The following is a 13,603-nucleotide window of genomic DNA, read 5'->3' as shown; positions in this document are numbered from 1 at the left end:
GTTGCCTAGATTAGAGTGGAGAGGGACTCCAAGTCATTCTACCTACAGGGTTATCACTTGTATGAAGGCTAGGCGTATAGTCGAGATGGGGTGTCTAGCTTATTTGACTTCTGTCCGCGATTCTAGTGCGGAGGTTACTTTCATGGATTCTGTACCAGTTATCCAAAAGTTTCCAGAGGTATTTCGCATAGACCTGTCGGGGATGCCACCCGACAGAGATATTTCGTCATACCGTATGGCCCCGATAGAGTTGAAAGAATAGTTGAAAGAATTGAAAGAACAGTTGCAAGATTTGTTTGATAAGGGCTTCATTAAACCTAGTGTCTCACCCTGGAGTGCGCCCGTGTTATTTGTGAAGAAGAGAGATGGGTCGATGAGGATGTATATAGACTATCGGCATTTGAACAAAGTAACGATTAAGAACAAGTATCCATTGCCGAGGATTGATGACTTATTCGATCAGCTTTAGGGTGGCAAGGTGTTTTTAAATATTGAATTGAGGTATAGCTACCATCAGTTGAGGATTATGGCATCCGATGTCCCTAAAAATCATTTCGGACTTGAAATGGGCATTACGAGTTTCTAGTGATGTCATTTGCGCTGACAAATGCCCAAGCAACATTTATGGATTTGATGAACCAGGTGTTCAAGCCTTATCTGGATTCCTTTGTGATTGTGTTTATTGATGATATCTTGATCTACTCCCGCAGTCGAGAGGAGAACGAGCAACATCTTCGGATTGTACTTTAGACTCTGAGAGATAGCCAATTATATGCTAAGTTTTCAAAGTGCAAGTTTTGGTTGGATTCCGTCGCCTTCTTGGGGGATGCTGTATTTGCAGAGTGTATTCAGGTGGATCCTAAGTAGATTGAGGTCATTCATAACTAGCCTAGACCTACTTCAGCCACAAAGATCTATAGTTTCTTAGGATTGGCGGGTAATTACCGTTGGTTTGTGAAGGGGTTTTCATCTATAGCAGCCTCGTTGACCAGGTTGACCTAGAAGGGTGCCCTATTCAGATTGTCAGATGAGTGTGAGGCAAGCTTTCAGAAGCTCAAGACAGCTTTAACTACGGCGTCGGGTTGTTGTTACCCACAGATTCAGGATAGTGTGATGTATCGTGTATTGGTCTAGGTGTGGTATTGATACAGGGTGGCAAGGTTATTGCATATGCTTCACGGCAGATGAAGGTTCACGAGAAGAATTACCCCGCTCATTACCTAGATCTGGCAGCCAATGCTCATCTTCTGAAGATTTGGAGGCACTATCTTTAGGGCGTGCCATGTGAGGTATTCACGAATCATCGGAGCTTGCAGTATTTGTTCAAGTAGAAGGAGATTAGTTTGAGGCAGAGGAGGTGGTTGGAGCTATTGAAAGACTATGATATGACCGTATTGTATCATCCCGGGTAGGCCAATGTGGTGGCCGATGCTTTTAGTAGGAAGTCAGCTAGTATGGGCAGCCTTGCGTACATTATAGTCGGTGAGAGACCTCTTACATTAGATGTTCAGGCCTTGGCCAATCAGTTCGTGAGGTTGGATGTTTCTGAGCCCAGGCGTGTTCTAGCTTGTCCTTAGGGACACTGTGCGACACGGTGGTGCCAAGCAGGTTACTGTTGGAGATGATGGAGTTTTGAGGATGCACGGTCGTGTTTGTTTGCCTAATGTGGATGGACTCCATGAGTTGATTCTTGAGGAGGACCACAACTTCCGGTATTCTATTCATCCGGGCACTGCCAAGATGTACCATGACTTGCGGTAGCATTATTGGTGGAGGAGGATGTAGAAAGATAATAGTTGCAAATGTGTCTCGATGTCTAAATTGTTAGCAGGTAAAGTGTGAGCATGAGAGACCCGGTGGTTTGCTTCAGAAGTTGGAGATTCTTGAGTGGAAGCGGGTTCCTATCACTATGGATTTCGTTGTTGGACTCCCACGGACTCAGAAGAAGTTTGATGCAATTTGGGTCATCATGGACAGGCTGACCAAGTCAGCGCATTTCATTTATGTTCGTCTTTATGGTATGCCCGTGTCTAGCATTTCTGATTGAGGTATGTATTTACCAAGCATTTCTGGAGGCAGTGCAGCGTGTGTTGGGAATGTGGGTTTACCTGAGCACAGCATTTCATCCTCAGACATAAGGGTAGTCCGAGCGCACTATTCAGATATTAGATGATATGCTCAACGCTTGTGTTATAGACTTCGGAGGTTCATAGGATCAGTTTTTGCCTCTAGCGTTGTTTTACTACAACAATAGTTATCAGTCGAGTATTCAGTTGGCTCCCTATAAGGCATTATATGGTAGACGGTACCGATCGCCAGTCGGATGGTTTGAGCCGAGTGAGGCTCGGTTGTTGGTTGCAGAGTTAGTACAGGATGCCTTGGATAAGGTCAAGATTATTCAGGATCGACTTCGTATAGCTTAGTTGAGGCAGAAGAGTTAAGTCGACCGTAGATTTCATGATATGGCATTCATGGTCGGAGAAGGAGTGTTGCTTCAGGTATCACCCATGAAGGTGTAATGAGGTTTGGAAAGAATGGCAAGTTGATCCCTAGTTATATCGGGCCTTTTGAGATCCTCGAGCGAGTGGGAGAGGTGGTGTCGTGCCTATTTTTTCGCAAAATCGAGTTTCAACACGTAACAACTCTTTTAAGGAAGGGTGTTAAAAGAAATAGTCGCCACCTAATGGGTTTGAGGTGTGTTTGGGAACATATTTTGCAGATAACTCTGTCTAACTAGTTTGCATCACCAAAGATCGGATAAGGGCTCGAAATTAACAAGGAAGAGAAGGTGTTAGGCACTCTTCGAAGTCCACAATTGTGGGTCTCGGCCGAACTCAATTATATGAATTAGTCTATGTGATCAAGCATAGGAAAACAAGGAATTTGGGAAGTTCATTATTAAATAAAAGTAATGGATTTAAAAACAAGATTGGGGGTCCTATATTTTTTAGCCTAAAGGATCACCTCGTGCAACATAAATAATACTTCGTAACTCTCTCAAGTTGGGGTGTTACTCATATTATTCAGTGGGCACAGACTATCATCTCCTGCCACCCGATTACTATCTTTAAGTTGTTACCTAAAGTGCACTAGTTGATTCTAAACCGTACCCTATACGTGCACTACTCATCTCATCCCTATGGTCCAGGAGGCTTTGGACCTCTGTTTAGGTAGTTCTAGACTTCAACTAAGGCTGTTCAAAAATGATAAAACTAATCAACATGCAAAATAGGTTGGACTTCATATAAAAGGAGTTAAGGGCTCAAGTTAGCCTCCACACCTTGACAACGAATGCACGCAAACACATTGAGCATTTGACAGTTGCAGATTTTAAAACTAATTAAAGTTGTTGAATCCTATAGGCATGATCTCTATGTGATTCTAGATTTTAATACATGTGGCAGTTTCAGATGTAAAGTGCTATTTTAGAAGCACGCTTTTCGGATAATGATATATTTTAGGGAATCTGGTGTTGCGTACTAATTGCTAAAACTATAAGTGTTTAAACTTGTGAACATGGTATCTAGCTGTAGTAGTTGGCAGTAATAACCATGGAATATATTCAGAATTACTTTATTTGATCCTATAGGCATGATTTCTAATAGTTGACAGTTTGAGCTAGTTTTATGCTTATTTGGCTCCTATATGCATGCTCTCTAGATAGACTGTGATGCAGTAATGAATTTAAGTAAGTAAAATCCTATAGGGATGATATCTATTGAGCATGGTGCAGGTTGTAAGGGGGTTATTAGCATTCATTTCCTATAGGCATAATATCTAGTGATCGGATAGAAACAGGCATAAGAGAAAGTAAAATATTTAGTCAAAGATCATGTTGGTACAGGTATTAGGCAAGCTAAGTGAAGTGCGTGATTTCCTAATATCATGATTTCTATAAGTGTCATGTAATCAAACAACACATATAGCAAACATATTGTGAAGTCCTATAGACATGTTATCTACCCATGGCATGTGGATATAGAATTCTACCCATCCCCTTTTTACAAACACCCCAATTGTTTATACAAAGTATTATTATAGGCCCAGATTAATAAGTAAAATAGTAATATTACACAGCATTAGACAGGACTATAGCATGCCCTAATAAACAACTAAATACCCATCCTTGATGGGCCTTCAACATTTCCGGCTTAGCATACAACACGATCATAGGTCCATAGCGGAGTTCAGAACCCTTTAGTGAACCACAACACCAAATATTGCATCACTTGTAATCAACATAATACATGATAGGGAGGGAGGGTATTAGGGATTGTTTTTAGAAGTTCAAGAGTGACTAGAGCCTAACCCTAGTGTGTCAGAGTTCACAAGTGCCTCAATTGGACCCCGAGCAGTGCTCACACTAGGGCGGCTAACAATAGAACCCAGATAGTCGTGGCTTTCAACCGGCTAAGAATAGGAATTTAGAATGTCAAAGTAACAAGTAAGGAGAGTAGATAGAGATCACTGATCATACAAAACAAATAGTCAAGCAAGTCAGCAGGTTCAGCAAGGTGCACATAGCAAAGTATCACATTAAAAAACATCACAGGAACTAAGAGAAGAGACAGGTTTGCAAGCCTACATAGGTTGCGCTAGTGGACATCTAAGGCTCTAAATTGAACTTAGTCTCACCTAATGCCGCATTAATCAACACTTGAACACAATAGAGGGATACACATGTTAATAACAATAGAAAGGAGAGCACAACAGATAAGCCAAGACATACTAGGAAACATGTTATCAGAATAGTCTTAGAAAATATAGTTGGAAATCCAGGACAGCATGAAACGAGTTTGAACAGGTCTTAAGACACTCCAATATACACAGGATTCATTGAAAGTTCATTCAAATAAAAGGGGTTCTCATAGAGCTAAGGTATTATTTAAGCATAACATGAAAATCAACATAAAACCACAATACTTAGGTCCAAATTGATATGTTAAGATGCTATATGGGTAAAGAACTAATCCTAGGAGATAAGAGATCACAGGATGCAGATTATGGTAAAGCATGACATGAAAAGTAAATTGTTCTCAGGAACCAATTAACACAGAATGATATCAAAGATAAACACCATCACAGTTGATCCAAAGTTCAGATACATGTGCAGAAAGAAGGAAAGAATCTAAACATTATGAAGGTTTAAACACTAACCAGTAACAAACTAAAAAGAGTGCAGAGTGCAGTAGCAAAAACTCCAAATCCATGATGCTTCAGAGTTCCCAAGAGCCTCGAGAATGGGCTCCAAGCAGTGCTTGCACCGGAGGAGATTATTCAATAATTTCAGAGAGTTTGAAAGTAGCAATGAGTGAACGAGAGAGTAGTGGAAAAATAGTAGTCAAAGTTTGGTCCCCCAAACCTCTTTTGAGAGGGGTTTATATAGCAGGAATCAAACAGGTAAACATAGAAACAAATTATTCAAACACAAATAGAGAAAGATACACCAAAATCAATTTTAGGGCATCTAACACATAGAATAAGGAAGTTCAGTGATTTAAACAAGTGACCAAAAATGACATGTAAGAATCAAGTAGTACTCAAAATAAGGAAATACAACAGGTTCAACAGAGAATAAAGAAAATAGCATATGAAAATCAATTAGAGTCTGATTTAGGACGAAATAAAGTAAAAATAAGGGAAACACGGTAGGTCAAACAGAAATAAGGAAAATATCAATAAAACACAAGAAAGGGAAGAGTATCAATCATAAATCAATAAAGAATAAGGGAAAATCTCAAACCCTAGTTTTAGGAAAAATGAAAAATCGGGAAAATCTAAAATAAAAATCAAACATCACATAAAATAGGATGAATATAGACAAAATATCACCAAAAATTAAAGAATCGAACCAATTTTGGTTTGATTTAAAGAGATCTGAAAACCCTAGTTTAGGATAAGTAAGAATCAATAGAAGAGATTCCTACCCATAATAGAACAAGAGTGAATATAGACGACATAGCAGTGAAGTCAAGGATTTGAGCCAAACATTGGTTCGATTATGATGAGATTTGCCTTCCATGTTTAGGCAAGCAACTAGGTAACACCATAGACGAGTAACCAGTAGTGAGAAGAGATCAATAAGGTAACTAAATCAACGATTGATTCCATTTTCGAGTCCGAATCGGAGAGGATTAGAGGTTACGATGCTAGGGTTTGCAGAGATGAATAGAGCGTTTGAGAGAGTTTAAGGGCGGCGAATTGTAGAGAATGGTTTAAGGTTAGGGGGTTTGGGTATAATTAAAAGGGTTAGGTTAGTTGTGGGCTGCCAGGATTTTAAGGAGGGGCTGGGGCGGGTTAATTAAATGAGATACCGGTTGGGTTATTGGGTCGTTGGGGTTGGGCTAGAGTATTGGGCTGGTGTATTGGGTAGTTTAGGTCCGAAAATAGGTTTACAATTAGGCTAGTTTTTTTAAAATACTCAATATTTAGCAAGAAATAATTTATAAAATAATTAATAAATAGAAAAAATATTTTTTATGCACTAAAATGAGTAAAATATAGTTACTTAATATTTAAAAAATATAAAAAGCTATTTTCTGCATAAATAATATAATTATACATTAATATGGGCTTTTGTTGCAAAAATATGCAATTAGCCCTAAAATGCAAATATAATTATAAAAATGCACAATAAAAATATTTAAAAGATTATGTTGGTATAAAGGATAAGTTGAGATTATTAAATCATCATAAAAATATTTTGAAGGATAATTACTGTATATTTATATAATTAAATTACAGAAATAAATTGATTTAAAGTCTTTAAAAATTATGGAAAATTATGAAAAATACTTGTATATGCTAATAAACCAAATGATGATGCATATGCACTATATATATATATATATATATATATATATATATATATATATATATATATATATATATATATATATATATGTATGTATATAATATGAGGAAAATATTGAGTAACAACAGCTGCCCCTCTTTACCCGGGAATGATCAAAAACTTGTCGGGTAAAGAAATGATGATCGATTTTGACCGAGTGGGTGATTTTATAAAATAGAGGCTGAACTCCAGTTTCTGAGTTGCCTACATATCCCTGGTTTTACAGATATCAGGCCATGTATAGTTCTGGATCCATCGGTGAACGAGACCGATGGAACAATTATAGGAATGGTCGTGTATTTTGGAAAAAGGTTCCTTTTGCAAAGGATTGTATCGGAAGAATTTATGCAGAGTCATTAAGGAATTTGAGACGTTATGGGTGTATCACAGGGTAGATATTTGAACGATCATAGAGTAAGAAGTTAGGATTGATGGTGGTCGGTTACGTTTGAAATAGTTTCGGAATGTGGACGTTATGAACGGAAATTGGAGCGAGGGTTGCTCCTGTTAGGAGAACGGTTAGTTCTTGGATCACCTGCAAAACATAAGACACAATGAATGCAAATATATATGGATTATTGCAAGAATTTAGACATGATGCAAATTCCCTTTTGACCATGAAAGTTGTCTTTGGACGATGAGGATGGTGTCCTTAGACCATGACATCCTAGGCCATGAATAGCATGATAAGGGATTCGCAGGCCATGAACTGATGTTCTCGGGCCATGAAAATGGTGCCTATGAACTATGGCGCCTTTGAATAATGATGTGCGATATTGAGAGATCCTCTGGCCATGGCATGGTGTCTTCAGGCTATGAGGATGATGCCTTCGGACTATGACGCCTTTGGATAAGATTTCAATATTTCATCCAATGAAATGCAAAGACATGATGCTTGGTCATATAAGGAGCAAATCAAGACAGAGCTTAGTCTTGCATAAGATTGGGACAGAGCTTAACCCCGGGAAGGCAAAATAGTGTTAGTTTTCAAGTATAGCTTTCGGTATTGGGCAAGGAAAGGTAGAGCATAGCCTTATGCAGTTGGAGAGGAAATGCTTAGCCTCATGCAAGAAGAGAAGATAGGGCTTAGTCTCATGCAATGGAAGGCAATACATAGCCTTATTCAGTTGAAGAGGCGGGGCTTAGCCTCATGAAGAAAGATGAGACTGGGCTTAGTATCATTCAATGGAAGGCAATGCTTAGCCTTATGCAGTTGAAGAGGCAAGGCTTAACCTCATGCAGGAAAAGGAGACAGGGCTTAGTCTCATGCAGTGGAAGGCATTGCTTAGCCTTATGCAATTTAGGGAGGCAATGCTTTTCCTGATGCAGGAAGAAGAGGCATGGCTTAGTCTCATGAAATGGAACACAATGCTTAGCCTTATCCAGTTTAAGGAGGAAGTGCTTAGCCTCATGCAAGCAGAGGAGACAGGGCTTAGTCTCATGCAATGGAAGGCAATGCTTAGCCTTATGCAGTTTAGGGAGGCAATGCTTAGCCTCATACAGAAAGAGGAGACATGGCTTAATCTCATGCAATAGAAGGTAGTTCTTAGCCTTATGCAGTTAAGGAGGCATAGATTACCCTCATGCAAAATGGAGACAATGCTTAGTCTCGATGCAAAGGAAGACAATGCTTAGCCTTATGCAATTAAGGAGGCAGGGCTTAGCCTCATGCAAAACAGAGACAATGCTTAGTCTCGATGCAGGGGAAGGTAGTGCTTAGCCTTATGCAATTAAGGAGGAAGATCTTAGCCTCATGCAAAATGAAGACAATGCTTAGTTTTACGCAAAGAAAAGACAACGAGTGATAGCATAGTGTTTCTTATCTGGATGCATGTTTGCGTTTGGCAGCTTTGTCGCTATGAAGATAATGATTTTAATATGTGTATACTTGTGAATACTCTTGTCATGTTCGTTTTGCCTTTATTCAAAGAAAAATTATGAGTTTTGCGGGGAAGGTTGGTTCATGCCTTCGTACTTGCTTTGCTTTGCTTTGTTGTGCTCCTATCTTGAGATTCTGTTTGAGTTACCCTGGGTAACATATGGCTGTCATAGAAATAAAGTTTTCGAAAAATATACATGCACTTGATAAATGTAGTTATCCAAAATATAGTAGTATGTAATATCAAGTAAATTAGATGAACTAATGACTCTGCCACTTTTAGAGACATTACAGCTTCTTTGCACTAGAATTTTGAGCGTCCTCCTCAAAATTTTGCTCAAGTTTAATAAGTGATTCTTTGACCATTCTACATATGATGGAGTTTGCAAGACATGTTATGGAATTTTGAGGGTCCTCCTCGAAATTCTGCCCCTGTGACTATGGAAAAAATGAAAATTTTATTAAGATGTGACCGAACCCACAAGGCTTCCTATGTATCCCCTCTTAAATGGGAATCAGGTCAAGCATAGTTCAATTATATCAAATAAAGAGTTTAAACCATCTAAACATAATATCTCTTGACTGCGTCTGAATTGATAGGCTTTGGCCAAATTTCTCTGTCCATTTCTGCAAGTATGAGTGCTCCTCCTGTTACTAACCTATGGACCATGTAGGGCCCTTGCCAATTAGGTGAGAATTTTCTTTTTCTTCATCTTTATGCGGGAAGATCCGCCTTAGCACCAGCTGTCTCGGTGCGAATTGTCTGGGTCTGACCCTTTTGTTGAATGCTCTGGACATTCTGTTTTTATAAAGTTGAATGTGGCATACTGCATTCATTCTTTTCACATCAGTAAGAGCTCGATCATACCGATGACATCGATTCCCCAAGCGGCAAAAAGCCAAGGTACATTTGTCGCATTGAGTTCATTTGGTGGTACCCATATCATATCTGCATGTACTTGACATTGGTAACACTTTTGGACATACCTGATGCAGTCCATTTCTATAGTCATCAAAAATTGTCCTGCTCTTAGTATCTTCTTGGCTAAAACGAAACCATTCATGTGTGGTCCGCAAGTTCCGGCATGTATCTCTTCGAGCAGTTTGGAAGCTTTCTTGGCGTCAACGCACCATAATAATACTAGGTCTGGAGTCCATATGTATAGAATTTCTCCACTTTGGAAGAAATTGTTGGATAATCTTTGGAGTGTGCGTTTCTGAGTATGATTTGCATGTTCTAGGTATTCTCCATTTGCCAAGTATTCTTTTATATCATGGAACCACGGGTTCCCATCCATTTCTTCTTCAATATAAGCGTAATAGGCTAGCTGAATATGGATTTTTACTGGTATAGGGTCGATGAAATTCTTATTCGGGTGTTGTATCATGGAAGACAAAGTAGCCAGTGCGTCTGCGAACACATTCTGGATTCTCGGTACATGTTTGAATTTTATCTTTGTGAACCTCCTCATCAATTTTTGCATGTGGTACAGATATGGCAATATTTTGGTAGTCTTGGTATCCCACTATCCTAGAACCTGATGTACAAGAAGGTCTGAATCACCAATTACCAGTAATTCCTAGATATTCATGTCAATGGCCAGATTGAGCCCCATGATGCAAGCCTCGTATTTTGCCATATTGTTGGTGCGGAAACCTGAGCTTTGCGGATACCGTATAATGTTGACCTCTCTCTAATACCAAAACAGCTCCAATACTCACTCCTTTGAAATTTGTAGCCCTATCAAAGACCATTATCTAACCGTCATTGGTTTCTGTGATATTTTCTCCTACAAATGATACTTCTTCATCGGGAAAATACATTTTTAGTGGTTCGTATTCTCCTACTACATGATTTTCAACAAGATGATCTGCTAATGCTTGTCCCTTGACCGCCTTTTGAGTCATATAAACAATGTCAAATTCACTCAACAGTATCTTCCATTTTGCTAGTTTCCCTATAGTCATGGGTTTCTGGAAAACGTATTTATGAGGATCCATCCTTGATATGAGATATGTGGTGTAGGCTCAGAAATAGTGCCTCAATTTCTTAGCTATCCATGTCAAGGCGCAGCAGGTGCATTCCAGCAAAAAATATTGTGCTTCATAGGGTGTGAACTTCTTACTTAGATAGAATATGGCCTACTCTTTTCTCCCCGTCTCGCCATGTTGTCCTAAGTCACAACCGAAAGCTCCATCCAGTACGGACAGATAGAGTAGAAAAGGTCTACCAGGTTCCGGTGGGACCAGGACTAGAGATGTGGACAGGTATTCCTGGATTTGATCTAAAGCTTTTTGACACTATTCGGTCCAGCTTGTTGCAACATCCTTCTTCGGTATTTTGAAAATTGGTTCACAGATCATGGTCGATTGTTCTATGAAGCGGCTGATGTAATTGAGACGTACCAAGAAGCTCATCACATCTTTCTTGCTCTTCAGAGGTGGCAAATCTTGGATAGCTTTGACATTTGAAGGGTCTAATTCAATCCCTCGATGACTGACAATGAAACCTAGCTATTTTCCAGCAGGGACTCCAAAGACACATTTTGCAGGATTCAGTTTCAGATTGTACCTTCGCAGCCTATTAAAGAATGTCCTCAAGTCTGCTATGAGTGGTGCTTCTTCTGGTTTGATGATGGCATCATCCACGTACACCTCTATTTCTTTGTGAATTATATCATGGAAAATAGTTGGCATGGCTCTCATATAAGTGGCTCCAGCATTCTTTAGGCCAAACGGCATCGTTTTTTAACAATACATCCCCCATGGAGTGATAAGGCTGTTTTCTCTGCATCTTCCTCATCCATCCAGATCTGATAGTATCCCACGAAGCAATCCACAAAGGATTGGAGTTCATGTTTGGCGTAGTTGTTTATCAGTATGTGTATATTGGGTAACAGGAAATCATCTTTGGGACTTTCTTTGTTTAAATCCCGACAGTCGATACATACTGACCTTCCCATCCTTCTTCGGAATTGGCACGATGTCAGCCAACCAAGTAGGATATTCAACCACTCTAAGAACCTTAGCTTTGATCTTCTTGGTGACTTTCTCTTTAATTTTCAGACTCATATCAGGCTTGAACTTTCTAAGGTTCTGTTTTAAAGGTCGACAAATCGGGTCGGTAGGTAGTTTATGAGCCACTATAGATGTGTTTCACCCGGTCATATCATCATAAGACCATGCAAAGATATCTTTGTATTCTTTCAGGAAGTGGGTGTACACCTCTTTCTCTGATGGTGACCGGTGAATGCTTATACAATTTTCTTTGACTGTTTCAGAATATCCCAAGTTGACTATCTCGGTTTCGTCCAAATTTGACTTAGGCTTGTTCTCAAAAGTTTCCACCTCTCTAACAATTTCCTCAGGGATTATATCTTCTTCTTCTATTTCCTCTGAGTCACTATCCATACCTTTCGTCATCTCATATACATGTCACAGTCATTGGTTCATCAAGATAAGTAATAATAATGTTGTAGAGAGAAAAATATAAAGGATAATAATAAATACTAAAATAGCAATGCATTAGATAAATCTTGAAACGTTAAAACAAGTACGGCTCGATGACGAGAGCAATTATTTCAAAAAAATGCATCTAGAACAAAATACTGAAAAAGTCTTAAATACTGAAAATTGCTTTTAAAAATAGATCATGCTAATTGCCAGGCCACCCGGGAACTCGACGGGCCTGGGACGGTGCAGCAGTCCAGTTCTTGAGAACATCTCCCTTTCCCATGGTCTGAATTGTAAGGTCTTCCTCCTCCTCCTCCTCCTCCTCCTACTCCTCAACTATTACATTGTAGTCCATGTCTTCATTGTTCAGAAATAGATTCCTCAAGCTAGCTAAAGCTTCATATTCTTTAGATCTCCATATCGCATCAGTTTGTTGAAATGTCTGGTGCAGATGTAGTATTGGCTGCTCAAGTGGGTAATAAGGACCACGCTATAGTGGCGACCAATTCTGATACTCATGCCAAGTGTATTCATACCCAAGCCCAAAATTTGTGCCATGACTCTTTAGTTGTATTGGCTTGGTGATCCCTTGTAGATCCTTGCTGAGACCCTTGCCGAGTTCGTACCATGTCCATAATATTATGCTTTCAATCTTATTACTTTACCACTTGTCTTTCTCGATTGTATTGACGCGCTCGATGCAATGGTACGTTTCTCCACCCAACTTCCTTCTATTCTCGACAATTGGAACAGTTTGATTGGTGTAAATGGGGTTACTCCCATCCCCTTGGATGATTACTTCCTGATGATTCCATTCGAACTTTACGGCCTGATGTAGAGTAGAGGCTACGGCCCCAGCAGCATGAATCCAAGGTCGTCCCAACAACTGATTATATATGGCGGATATGTCCAATACTTGAAATTCAACATTAAACCAAGTTGGGCCTATCTGTAAACACAGGTTGATTTCCCCGATCGTAGCCCTTTGGGACCTATCGAACGCTTTCACAATCATAGTTCTTGCTCGTATCTCGTGCAAACATTTATCCAACCTCTTAAAAGTAGTCAACGGACAAATGTTGAGACTCGAACCCCCATCTATTAGGACTCTGGCTATGAATTTATCCTCAAATTATACAGATATATGTAGTGCCCTATTGTGACTCAGACCTTCCGGTAGCAACTCATCTTCGTGAAAAGTGATCTTGTGGCTTTCCAGCACTTGTCCCACCATATTGGCTATTTCTCCGCTAGTGATGTTGTTGGGTACGTAAGCTTCGTTCAAAACTTTCATTAATGCATTCATATGCATCTCAGAATTTTGTAGTAGTGATAGAATGGATATATGAGTAGGGGTTTTGTTCAGGTGATCAACCTGAGAATATTCTCTTGCTTGCACCTTTCTCCAAAGATAATCC

This window comes from Nicotiana tabacum, chromosome 8, assembly GCF_000715075.1.
Source record: "Nicotiana tabacum cultivar K326 chromosome 8, ASM71507v2, whole genome shotgun sequence".
In the NCBI taxonomy this organism is placed as follows: Eukaryota; Viridiplantae; Streptophyta; class Magnoliopsida; order Solanales; family Solanaceae; genus Nicotiana; species Nicotiana tabacum.
The sequence above is the reverse complement of the archived record's forward strand: the minus strand, read 5'-3'. Positions refer to the sequence as shown.